At 39.0% G+C, this 14,053-nt stretch overlaps 1 protein-coding gene across 5 annotated transcripts in view; it reads left to right on the top strand.

Moving 5' to 3' along the window:
* The window catches only part of diaph2 (diaphanous-related formin 2), a 421,729-nt gene that overhangs the window by 264,656 nt on the left and 143,020 nt on the right, over positions 1-14,053 (top strand). The window lies entirely within an intron of this gene.

The raw sequence follows: 14,053 nt of genomic DNA, 5'->3' as shown, positions 1-14,053 counted from the left end.
ACACTGCAAAAAGGACTGTAGAATATTTAAGAAAAAATATATAGTAAAATAAGAAAATTATTACTTTAAATAAGCAAAATTATCTGCCAACAGAACAAGAAAATTGTACTTAAATTTACTAGACCCATATCAAACACTGCGGTCTTGAAAATACTATTTTCAGATTAAAAACAAGTAATGTTGATTTTTTTAAGCTGTAATAAATAGAACTATTTTCTTAAAATACATGAGTATTATGTTTTAATGAGTGTTAAGCAGGGAGGTAACAAGTCCCATTTTCTTTGTCATGACCTAGCCAGGAATTGAACCCACAACCTTTTTTGCCATTTTATTTACATAGTGCTGTGGTTGTAATCGAATCAGGCCCTTTGAATCAAATCGATTTTGGGAATCTGAATAGTGGTGAGAGATGGTATTTATTATTTCTTTGTATTGTTTTATTTATTTCAATTATAAATATTAGAAGACATTTTTGGAATAATATTAAACAACTGGTGTTAGGAAATTTGAGTTTAAAACACAATAAAAAGGATTCTTCTGAATAAAAGCAGTGAATTGACGACAGCCTAAACCCAACATTGCGATCGTTGTTCTTGGACACCGTTTCCACAAAATGTATCACAAATCGTCTTTAATATTCATTGACCACATGCTGCACGACTTTTAATTTAAGCCTTAATGTGTTTCAGTGCTATTGTTTTTGTTAGCCACAGAGTTAATGGGATATTTTGGAATTAATAAAACCCCTCAAGGTGAAATTAAGCATAGCATAACTAATGTATGCATCTGTGAACATGAACTTTCCTGTTGGAAGAAGTAAGAAGAAAATTTGAGGGAGCACTTATATATCGGTTAATTGGAGGACAACATCAATTGGAGGGAGATACATTATTTGGGAATATAGGATATACATTAAGCATTGATTGCATCATTAATGATAAAGTGTTTTTGTTTCCCTGATTGCAGTTGTTCAAAATATGGGGCTGTTCGTGCCATCTCATGTGATTCAATGTATAAATGGACTTTCTTATCTGTTTGGAACGATGTGAATAGCCAATGATGATGAAGAGATATTGTGTCCTTTCCATTTTATTGACTCTCCCCGTCCTCGTTGCTGGTTATTGAGACCATAATCCTGTGACGTTAACCGTAGGAGTCAATATTTTCATACCGTGACCCCATCTTGATATCAGCGGGCCAATCTTGCAAAGTGTCATCGGCCAATTTGCCTGGTTAACGTCACTCCAGAGATGAATATGTGGAGCCCGACAATGCAAACGCAAAGTCTGCGCGCTGAGTACCACAGTGACACTTTGTCTTGACAATGCGGGAAAAGAGAAAATATGACACAAATGTTCTCAAAAATCTATTTAGTATAAGACATAGCCAAGGGCAAAGTACTTTGGTGCCTTGGAGAAAGAGAAAATGGAGAATAAGAGGGCGGGGGGGTGGCTTTGATGATATTAATACTGCTGTGAATATATCTATTATCCACATTCATTTCAAAGCACTGCAGCATAATAAAGCAGCACCCGTTTTTCCATTTAAACTCATCGATGTACTTGGCTCTGTCTTACTTAGACAAAATGCCTTTCTGGATGAGCAGGAAAGCAGAAGAGATCATTTGTCTTTCTGTTTCAATGGACTTGCGAGGGATCCTTGGGTTGAGACGATTTCCTCTTGTGCTGAAGCAGAAAGACTATTGAACAGAAGGCAGCTTCCAGAAGGCTTAATTTGAGCTAAAATATCACTGCTAGCGAGCCCACAGTGTTATTGAACTTTTTTTTGCTTTTTAAAAGTGAATATAGATTGAAAATACCTTAAGATATTACATTAGGTTTAATAGATTCACGTTTGGGGTTGGTTTGACTTTTGAGGACCCCGGACTGGATAAAGTTTGGACTTAAGTATTGTTTAAGTGCATACTTCCATGATAGAAATCATCAAACAAAAGAAATGATAGATTTGAGGTCAAATAATATTGTAGTCAGCTTCACCTTGGGATGATTTATAAGAATTATATAACTTCACCATACTGCAATGGAAATATAATTTCAAGTTAGGATCAAAGTAATGAAGGGTGCTTAACACCTATCCATGGGGAACACCGTTACTGATTATTTACTACTAAAATACTAAAATATTTTTTTCCTAATATCAATTATATGTGTAGTATACACCTTATTCTTAATCTGAAAATATTTACATAAAGATGTATATGGAAACCTATGCCAGTGGAAATTAAGTTCAAATTGTCACATCTTCATCTAACTTCCCCAGTATGTCTGTCACTTGTGCTTCAAGTCCACACAGCCATTTGTCACCGTAGCCTCACAGCCATGGCTGGAAATGGAAACAATTTCCTCACTGGCCGTCTAAGGGATACTCGTCCCTGGACCCTGGAAGTAGTAATAGAGAAGGATCGGGGAGGTCAGCAGTGGAAAAGGACAGTCTGTCATGAGGAATATTAGGAAACCGACCTGTCTCACTTCCACCAGCTCTGGATGAGTGATGACTTCCAGAATTTTCTTTCTTTCATTTGTTTTCTTCCTCACGTCATGGTGGATCAGTTATATATGGTGAGACCAAAAACGATTACTTCTTTTTTTTTTCTGTCCTCCACTACTTTTCAGTACTTCATTTGTGGCCCATCACTATGAATTGAAACCCTTTCCTAAGAGAAAACAGGACAGTGTGGTAATAATTGTTATGTTTTCTAGGTAGACCACATACTGTTCTTAAAGCCATTTGCTGTTGATTTTTTTTACTTTTTTATCTTTCTAAACAATATCACTCTAATTAACCTGACATGGATGAATGAAAATATTCACAATCTCCCTTCAAAAAGTCCAAAATGAGTCACTTCAAAATGAATTCCCAACATGATCACCGCTAGTAAGAAAAAGCAGTACCTCATCAAAGACTAGCACACCGAGCATCCCGCTTCATTGCTGAGACTTTACTATCACCCTGTTGAGCCACGACTTGTACACTGCGCTCCCACCTGTTTAATCAAAATCTGCTGTTGCCAACCGCAGTCGAACCCTGCCCTACATTGGGAACATGCTCACGGAAGATAAGTGGTGGCTCACTCGCCTCCCTCCTGGACATTTACAACACCTGCCTAGCCTGAAAAGCAACCTGCTGCAGAGTGATCCCTCTTCCCATTCCTCAAATAGCACCCACGGTCCCCCGCCATATGGGAGGAGATAGCCGAATCTGATCAACTGTAGCAGGAGAGAGATTCATCAACCTGGCTGTTGGGAGACCCTGCTCCATGAAACTCAGAGAAAGACTCTTCCACAACTATTATTGCCTCTATGTATACAATAACTTTACTTAGAAACGATTGGCACAATTTTGCTGTAATCTAAAAAAGTGAGTGGGCTCGTCAATTAATTTTGAGTGCCTGTCAATTGTCAACAGTCGGGACACCGTTCCGTCACCGTCCAACCGTCAATATTTCAAACCGAACCGCATTGCAATCGTCAACCCGTCATTTGTCATTCCTGAGTGAAACGGGTGACCGTCGATGTTTCTGTCATTCGAAGTGGGCATTTGTCACTGTTTCCATCGTCCGTCAGAAAGATTCAGTCATTGACGGAACGCCCAGATCCGTTAGTACCGACCCGGTTATTGATGAGTTCATTGACGAACGAAAACCCGCTTCGGGCAATGCTTAGTCCGTCAATTATTATACGTTTATCGTCACTCGTTTATCGTCAAGAAAATGGGTGCCCGTCTTTGACGGACCTTTATTCAATGTTGACTGAATGTCCACCTCTGTAAAATACTATAAAGCAGCAAGTTATGATGACTTAGTCCAGGTTGTTCTTGTGTTTAAACCAAAATATACCAGAGCCCTGTCCATTGGACTGTTGCTAGACTGCTGCTAATTAGTGATGGACAAATGAAGCTTCATGAAGCACTTGTGATTTTTTTTTATCTCCTCTAGGTGGCACTCTTGCTTTAAAGCTGCTTTGGAAATTTAAACAATTTCCATTGCACTAGCTATTATCTTTCAAACAAACATCACCATCTAGAGAAGTACAACAAATATTGCAAGTGCTTCATGAAGCTTCATTTTCCCATCACTACTGCTAATCATTGCATTGTCATCAACAATGTGTATGGCAGTGTTGTTGGTGGTTCTTCCGAATGTAGCTAAGGGTGCTAAATACCAGTCCCTGAGGGATCCCTTTGCTGAATGTCATTTTGGAGGATTTGACTTATCTCTGGTCTCCTTCTCAGGATTGTTGATATTGGTGGAAGAGGAAAGGGTAAAAAGACCTTAGTATGGGGGATATCAAGTGATTGTTTATGTCCAGTTTGACTATGGCCTTAAGAAAATCATATAAGGTTAACACGGTGTTCCGTTCCAGTGTCCAAACTGTATTTATTGCTTTGCTTGTCGCTTTTTTTACTGAACTATTACTGCAATTTTTAGTTTTCACAACACATTCATCATATTTAGGCAAAATAGATAACGTACAGATTTAGAGCTCCGATATTTAAACACAGTACTCATTGGCATGACAGTTTGCCAGTCAGTTACTATTAATAACTTCCTAGAGAAACTTGTCACAGCTCATCTGTCAGGAGATTCCGATAAGAACACAGATAATTATAAGGATTGTTGTACAAATGAGCAGGAAATTGAGTTTTCTCTGGGGAGATCCCTGTCTTCTCCAGATAAGGCTCTGTTGAAGTCTTACAACAATGGCTCCACGTATTTGTATAATATTGACTGACACGCCTGTTTTTCATTTGTTTGTTTTTATGTGATGTTTTTGTGGTGGCTCAGGTCTTACAGTATATGAAGTTTTTTTTTGTGATTGCAATCATTACGCATTTTCTAATTAACCAGGGTGATTTTGCAAGGTCACTTCTTGTGATTTATTTTCAAATCCACCAGAAGTAGAAATGCCATTTTTATTTCATAAGCCAAGGATGATTGGTTTGGCTTTGTCTGTGCTAATTAATATTCTCAGAAAGGACAAACTCAGAGGAAGCAAAACACTTGTATGTTATTTATTACATTGCAGAGTTTAAATTAGCATGTGGTTGCTTTGCACAAGTGCCATTCATTTTCAGGCTGGATGCAGAAGAGTGAAAGACTTCTCGCATTAAGCGGGGCTCCACTGGGGTTTGTTTGAAGTGCAGATTAGCATTAGCTAGCCAAATTAGCTTCTGAAAATCAGCACCTTCTTGATTGCTTTGTGAACTTGTCGATGTTTTCTGTGTGTGTGTGGGGGTCATATTGGTGTTTGGTGCTTCTCATACACAGGTCCACTCAGTAATTGACAAAGTGTAATTTGGTGCCTTGGTGCCAACTGTGCTTCCCAGTTAGCCGCCACATTAGTTTACTGGTGGGGTGCTGTGTCTAGTGATGGACAAAGGAAGCTTCATGAAGCACTTGTGATATTTTTTTAACTCTTCTAGGTGGCACTCTTGCTTTAAAGTTGCAGTGGAAATGTAAACAATTTCCATTGCACTAGCTATTATCTTTCAAACAAACATCACCATCTAGAGAAGTACAACAAATATTGCAAGTGCGTCATTTTCCCATCACTAGCTGTGCCCTGCCGCCTCTACTTCAGCTCTACTTGTTGATCATTGATGGATAAATGTATGCTACAGTTATGTATAAAGACGTCTTAGAACTATTTTGAATGGTGAAAAAAATGCATGTCTCTTTGAAAACTGTTGATGAAATGAGCGATATGTTTTCAAGCAATCTCATAGAGAAAAATGTTGCTCTTTTGTGCCAATCATAGTTTTCTGGAGCTCTCTGCACACAAATGACAGTATGTCACAAACATGCCAGACATGTTATTTACCCACACAGACACCAGATCATTGGCTGTAAAGTGCCTCTGTTCTTAACTCCATTCCTCCGCTCGCTCTTTGCTTGTATTGACCACACTTTGAGGGAAAACGTGTCTGCGGCTTAACTGCTGTCATAAACCGGGCGGCTTTCGCCAACCCCCGCGTATCAATGCAGGTGGGAATTGATTTTGGATACTAAATTGGGTCATTTTTTATCATGGGCTGTCATCAATATATAATTTAAAGTCATGGCCTGGAGCCAGTGCCTCATCTGGCTTTTTACCACCCCTTTGGGAGTTGGCTGCCGGTTCCCTTTGGAGGCTATGCATGCCACTACCTCAACCATTTCTGATGATTTATAGGCACTCACTTGCTGCATTGCAACATTTACCACAAATGTAACGTTTTAGGGCCTGCTAAAACCACATTCATCTGTGAGCCTAGAGTAGAATGTAACTCAACATGCCGTGCATTGTTGCCGATCTTTTTTGTTTTGGGTTTTTTGCATAGGCCAAATTGTGGCCAAAAGTGAATTTGTATTTTTTTTCAATGGGTGACTTTTTTTTGCTTTTAACTTGGGCAATTATTTCATTCATTTCCTGGGGGGTCACATATTTTGTCAACATCAACTGTAGGCTCATTTGCACGCTCAATGTTCAATTGATTTTTCCCAGGCTGTGGGTAAATAACATAAAATGAACAGGGAGAGTAACCTTTTCATGGAATCTGTATTTCTTCACCTTGAATTCAGAAAGAGTTGTTTTATTGTATTCCCCATCTCCATCCAACTTAAGTGTTCTTTTAGTTTCGCTAGAGCTAGTTGTGCTGGCTTAAATTTGCTCAACTTGACATTGCAAATCATGCGGTTAGGATTTCCGTCACTCAAGTGAAGCCGTCGGAACGTTAAGGGGTTAAAAAACGTTTTCTTAAGCTGGAACCCAGAGGCAGCAGATAGAATGAAAACAGCAGAGGCCCCAGAATTGAACCCTGTGGAACACCATACGTTCAATTATACTGTACGTGTGAATTCACATTGCACATATTCATCCCACCACTTTATTTTTTTTTCTTCAACATAGTTTGTATGAAGGGATTCAAATAAGAGAAATCACACGATGTATCATCACAACAGCCACAAGTTTACTACTGAGCACACCAAGTTACCTGCCTAACCCCTGAGACTGACTTTTCTTTTATACTTAAGTGTTACTTACATTCCATAAGTAATATGACTTTGTTTTGGCTATGTATGACAAACCATACGTTAAAAACATCTACACATGCAACAGGTCAAGAAAGTGGCTCTTGTAAAAAAATAAAATAAATAAATAGACATACTGTATTAGTGCTATGATCTGAACGCAAGCAGAAAATAATACAAAAACAAAAAACAGCCAAATCAAAATCCCACACATTCTTTAACAGTTAAGAGTGACACTGGTGTTTTGGCAAAGCTATTTTTTTTTTTTTTTTGCTCTACCTCGGCATCGCACAGCAGCTGTGACCGTCTCCTTCACAGAAAGGTCTGTTTTTATCACAGCAACTGAAGCAGAGGTAAGGAGGGATAGAATTGATTGTTGCAGGCATCCATGAGATAAAGCCCCTGACGCTGTCTGCTGTGTTCATCATCAGGTGGCCTTTTCTGTGTGTGCAATTCTGCGATGTTGATGTGTTAAGTCATAATAGTGGGAGCGACCTCAGCCGGGGTTGCCAATACAATTGCAGGCAGTGGGTATTATGCTTCATGTCAAGCCCGTTATTGCCTGCAAGCTTTGCTGTACACTTGGAGGGCCTTCAGCCATCACTTTTAATGAGTTCCGTTCAATGCTTTGAGCTAAGTTTGTTCACACCTAAATTTACAATGTGTAATTAGTCATCTCGGGCAATGTTGAGGTTAGCAAGAACAATCATCATCAGTTATATCTTATATGTGATATTTTTTGATACATCTGGAGAAAAATACATGTACAATACAATTGTCTTAAGACCCTTTTTTATTGTACCGTAGGCCTATGTCAGGTATATCAGGTGAATTATGTCTCAAAGGTTCAGTCAAGTAAATATGATGCATTAGTTTGATATTATTCCACGTTATCCTTTTCTTTAACATGTTCTCACATGTAAACATCTCTGTTAGGTCAATCTTGATTCTATCCAAGATTGACTACCAGCATTTGGAATTCCTTATCCCTGAGAAGCGCTGTAGCCAGTAGAAATCCCCCTGCAGGGAACTGTCTACACATCCACTTAAATCATTTCTAAAAATTCTGCCTTAAGACATATTTTGCCAACATATCACTGGTACTTCCAGAATGCATATTAGATTTTTTTTTTTTGGGGGGGGGGGTGACCTATATTTGGAGACAAATTCTATGCAGTGATGGCAGAGACAGCCAAGCCTAGAGCTGTTGAATCTTACAATAGGCTATTTGGCTGCGAGCTAAAAGCCCCCCCTTGTAAATGGTGCCTAAATGGAAGGAGAGGATAAGACTCCTTTGGGCTACATGATTACTGTACAAACACCCCCAGTGTTGTTTGTCTTTTGCTGTTCTCATTCTAAAAATGTTCTGGCCTGTAGAACCTGAACAAATGGACTGATTATTTCAATTGTCTTCTTTCTGTCCACACATCCTAAAATCTTAAGATGAAGTTCAAAACTGAGGATAAAACACGACAGACTAACCAATCAGCTCCGAGCTGTCCCTTAGGCGTCACATAGTCATACCTCCTCCCTGAGTCTCGGCTGCTTGTGAACACGAGGCGCTAAGCTAACTTGCGCTGCACGATGTCAATTGGCAGCATCTACAAGCCGTGCGATCCTCACCTCCGTGGCGGCAAATAAGCTACATGTCTAAACAAGTAGCGCTACCGCTAAAGCTGGACAAGTAGAGGCTAAGCATGCAATACGCCGAGTAAGAAGAGACAACAAGTGAAAATGGAGAAGCTAGTGCTAACCGCTAATGTGAAATGCGGTCAGAAAAGACCAGAATAAGTGTTTAGGTGTACAGTACACTTTTCACAGACATCTGGCTAAAAACATGTTAGGGCGTAGAGCAGCTAGCACAGCAAATTAGTGTTGCAATTAATAAGTATCTGGAGATAAAATAAAATAAGCACTGACCAGAAGTTAATCGGTTACGGCTGACGTCGGCCAAGACAAGGGCTCAAAAGTATATTAAATATTTTTTATATTAACAATGTTATTAGCACCACAAGTACTGTACTGAGTTTTGAGATCTACATATTAATAGGCCACAATAATAATATGTATTTATTTATACATTTATGATACTGTATATTACGCTTTGCTAAGGGGGACTATATGTTTTTAGAAAGTTACTGAGACAAATTAGCCTTGAAGAAAATTGTGAATCCACAATGTCACATTTCAATGAGAAACTTCAGTTTGAATTTCGAGTTTTATCCCAAAAGCCGTGACAGGCTGGTTTCCTCCAGGCGAGCCCCACATTTGCCCACGTAACGGTACATAAAGGGCAAACAGTTGTCATTTAAATGAAGCATGTTCTCTGTGTTTTCTGTGCCCTTTCCAAGTCAAAATTGACATACGTTTTTTTTTTTTGTTTTACTTCATCTCCGAGCCCAAATGTGGTTGGCAGAGAAAAGTTATAGTCTTTTTAAAGTAGCTCTTGCTTTGTCTCATTACTGCTTGATTGGGTTCTTATTAATACATGCAATATATTACATCGGTATGCCTCCGATCGGGTTTTGTGTCCACTGAAGTCTGCTTGCTAAATGAAGACAAATACGCTCCCTTGTAAGAATTGATCTGACCTTTTATCGCTGTGAAGGGATATGAATCTCTCCACATCTATGTTATTCATTTTATTTTAAGGGGGTACAATAGGTCCAAATTTAGTCACTTACATGTAGGTCGAAGCATAACAACAAGCAGAAGTAGAACAGGTAGCGACTCTCAGCTCAACAAATGTGTTACTTATTTTTAGAACCAGACGTTTTATTCCTTGCAAAGTGACAGGACTGCATACAATCTTGTAGTTCGTTGTATCTCAATTAATTCAAAAGCAATTCATCACCAATCCATTTCATGCAATCAGTCAATTATTATGGACATTCCCAATGTCTAAATATAACACATGTTCTATAGTGTATTTGCATTTGTAGTCGCAAAGTTGCTAGGTGGGGAAAAAGCAAAGCCGCCAAGCATATGTAAAAATGATCAGTCTTAATTCCATCATAAATCTGGAACCACACTCATGACAATTACAGCATGTTTGCAGGTATAACATGAATATGTGAGCGGCAATTAGACTGTCATCCTGCTAGCCCAAAAAAAAGCTCAATGTTGTCTACCACACAGCACTCGCCATAGATTGCTGGTATTTGAAGGTTAAATGTGATACAGTATATTTACAGTCACTGTTGCGGGGGCGCTTAGGCTGTAAGTCATCCGTCAGCGTGACACTGATAGCCCCGTCACTTTGCCACACTGAACGCACCACGGGATAGATGATGGCATAACATACCTTTGCAACATTTAGATTGAAGACTCGCCTTTGACTAAATAATTCATATTGCATTCTGGCTGCCCCTGCCAAATGCCTTGTATCCCGTTTTTGCCTCTTCCAGTCAGTGAATCCATTCGATGTTACCTTCCTTTCCCCCCAATGCACCACTTCTGGCGGAACGTAATTCATTTCATCAGCACATGACGATGAAACCGGTGCGACCAACTGAAGGATGTCTCTTCATCAGTTCCGCTGCTGTACTTAAAGCTAATCAAAGAGCAACGGGGCTGTTTGTGCTCTGCGAATGCTTCACTTCCATCTAAGGGATGACTATAATCAGAGGTGGCAATCACAGGAATAGGCATGATTTCCCGGGTTCACAGAGTTTTATTTGGAAAATGCAGAAGCTCTCTGATGGATGGTGTAAATCAAACATACACTGATAGAGGGATGACATTTCTTGCTGTTGGACTAGTGGAGTGCTGGGTTGCGAGGTCACATGACTGGTGCATGAGGCGTGAGACGGTCTCAGTACAAGACTGTTGACTTAAGTACAGCGTTGCCTTATATGAACATGGTTCGAAATTTTAGCAGTAGTGTACAGTACATGACAATAACAATGAAAGAAAAAAAATATATATTTTTATTTTATCAATACCATTAAAGCCCATATCCTGAGGGGGTGAATGATTGTGAAGGTACTGAATGCTGATTTCTCACCAGGGTTCGTTCAAGGTTTCAAATATTTCAAACAGTTTTAATGGCTTTCAAGAAGAAACATGGCGAATGTCTGACAAACGTTTGCGACCTTGAACCAACCTTGACAAGAAATCAATATTTGCTACCTTTGCAAACACTTGCAAACGTTCACCCCTTCAGTGGGATAGTGGTCTTAACGTAGGTGCCAAATCCAGTTCCACAAAGTAAAAACCCTGACATAGTTTGGCCGCTGCCACAGGTGCTGCTACTCGACCGGCTCATAGAGTTCATAGGTGATTTGACACTTCTGAAGATTAAAGAAGACTTCCAACAAACAATGGATTGGAATAGCTCCAAAAAAGTTTCTTCACACATACCTGATCATCAAGTCAAAGATGTGCTTGATATGCCTTGCTCAACTCAGAAAGTCAAAAACTGAAGATGGTCTGGTCATCTGGATAGCCGTTCCTGTTAAAAAAAAAAAAAAGTGTCTGTATTCAAGACCGTGCTAAATATACTGTTTGGATTCTATGCCTCAAAACAAAATGAGACAGAAAAAAAGTACCAATGATTGTCACACACCTTCACAGTTGACCCATATCCCTGGTTTGTTGATTGAACCCACAAGCTCCAAGTCTCAGTGAAGACACTCTACCACTAGGTAACTGAGTTGGTATATCTGCTCCAACTGGGATTTGAACCCTGGTTTCCCACGTACTAGTATTTATCCACTCGACTATTTGAGACATTTGCACATTTTTGCTAACAAATCCGGTTGATTGATTTTACATTATGATGCAGGATGGGGTAGTGGAGAGTCGTACTTTGATTGTCACGAAAATAGTGTGTATACAGGGATGTGATTTTTCCGCTAATTCGCGGAATTCCGCTTTTTTTATCTCCCCCCAAAAAAAAAAAAATCCTTTTTTTAATTTAATTTTATTTATTTATTTTTTTTTTTTTTATTTTTTTTTTTTTTTGTAGTTCATTGTGTATGCACATGACTCCGACAGATAACATCTTCTGCTATAACAAAGACATTTGTGGTATGCTCTAATATGAGTTACTTTTCATTTGGTCATGATACAATTATTTGTTCATGAAATTTGAACTCTTCAACATTATTTATGTGTTAATTTAGTAATCACATTAGTTAGATATGATGATATTCTCAGTGATAGTTTTTAAAAGCAAAGGCAGTCCAATGTTTTTGAATGTGACTGATTTTGAGTTGACTAAAACTGCCATTTTATATGGGATAGTTCAATATACATTGAAAATTTATGCTGTTTTTTTGTCTATTTCTTTGTCATGTGAGTGCATTGAAAGTACTTAAAAACATGGAAAACCCATGAGCTCCGGGGGGCGCAGCCCCCCTTGTCCCCCCACCAGGGCACTGCCCTGGACCTAGCTGGGTGCCAGCGGCCCACAGACCCCCGGCTAAATTTTCAGATAATTTCACTTTGGTCAAATCACATCCCTGTGTATGGTACTTATCTCACTGTCAGAGAATCAAGCTTATTTAATAAAAATTGTACAAGATATATTGTTTGTTGCTAACCACAGAGGAAACTATGAAATTAAAGTTAGCACAGATTCTTTGTGCATCTTTGTACTAATGGTTAGGAATGCACAGTATTGCCAAACACGGTTGATTTAGTTTAGCTCAACAGTTTGGTGATGAATAAATACAGAAATGAAAATAATTATGCGGACAGGAGAAGTGTGTCAAAAAGTTCCCGTTCAAATGCTCCTTCAGTCAGGCGGCAACAGTATCTCTCATAGAGGGAGCTGTTGAGCCGTGAATGGATCAGAGTGGGGACAACTGAAGGGGAAAGCAGACAAACGTGATCATAAACACTCACATAGGCGACATCGTGTACTGAGATGTGTTGATTATGACTTCTGAAAATGTTAGGATCAAAGCATTTATAGAACAATTAACTATTTGCCAAATGACCTTGACATTGTCTTTATGGAATATGTCAGCGCTTCATTTCCGAGATTCCTTAGATGTCAATTGAAGGCAGGCCTTTATTTTAAAAACGGAAACAAGCTCGAAGCATTCCTAGAACCTCCACCGAGTTAAAACCAGCCTAATTTGGAAATTGACTAAACCTTGTGCCAGACTATACTAGAATCTAGATGCAAGTGGAGTGTACTTAGATTTTTGAGCGCAACTGTGAGTTTGTGTTCAGTCCGTCTATACAATGAGCAGCCAAGTTCACCGCTACGTGCTGTATCATCATCATATTGATGCTATTTCACTGTATTGTTTATTCTCCAGTCAAGTAAATAAATGATATATGATAGTCAGACACTTCTGGAAGATAGCAAACATCCATCTAGGCAGCCTCCGTTGTCCTTACACCGCAGCCTTAAAATGCCTTAGAAGAGGATTAGACTTCTTAGCATATAGATGGATTACTGCGAGTGCACTCTTCATCGAGAGACATGCTGCTTGTGAATTAACCACAACCTTTTTTTTTTGGTTGCAGTTTGAGCAAATCTGCCTTGACTTGCAAGGACATTTTGTGTCAGAAAAAAATGCAGTCTAATGACAAGTATCTATCACTATATTTAATGTATTTTAATTGATATCTAGAACATGGAGAAATGTTATAAAATAGCCAAATAGGATTTTCTCCAGAAAACTTACTTAGCCTGGTGATTTGTTACGGGTAAGGCAAATGAATTTGGCCTTGGAAAATACTCATCAACAGCGGTTGGGGATGCTAACGACCAGATGCATGTGCCGCACCATACACTCTAAAACAGTTGCGTCTAAAGTAACCCAATTATGGATAAAAAATGGACCGATCCACTTTATCGGTAAATATGACCCAACTTTCCGGGTTGTTTTATACAAAATGACCCAATTTTTTTACCCAAGTAAAGGATTTGACCAATATTTATGAGTTGTTTTACGCTGAAAGACCCATTTTCGACCCAAGTAGAGTATCGGTCCATTTTTGACCCATACTTTGGTTATTTTTGACCCAACTGTTTTTAGAGTGTACCACTCTGAAAACAGTTGG

Source organism: Vanacampus margaritifer, chromosome 10 (genome assembly GCF_051991255.1).
Source record: "Vanacampus margaritifer isolate UIUO_Vmar chromosome 10, RoL_Vmar_1.0, whole genome shotgun sequence".
Lineage (NCBI taxonomy): Eukaryota > Metazoa > Chordata > Actinopteri > Syngnathiformes > Syngnathidae > Vanacampus > Vanacampus margaritifer.
The sequence above is the reverse complement of the archived record's forward strand: the minus strand, read 5'-3'. Positions and strand labels throughout refer to the sequence as shown.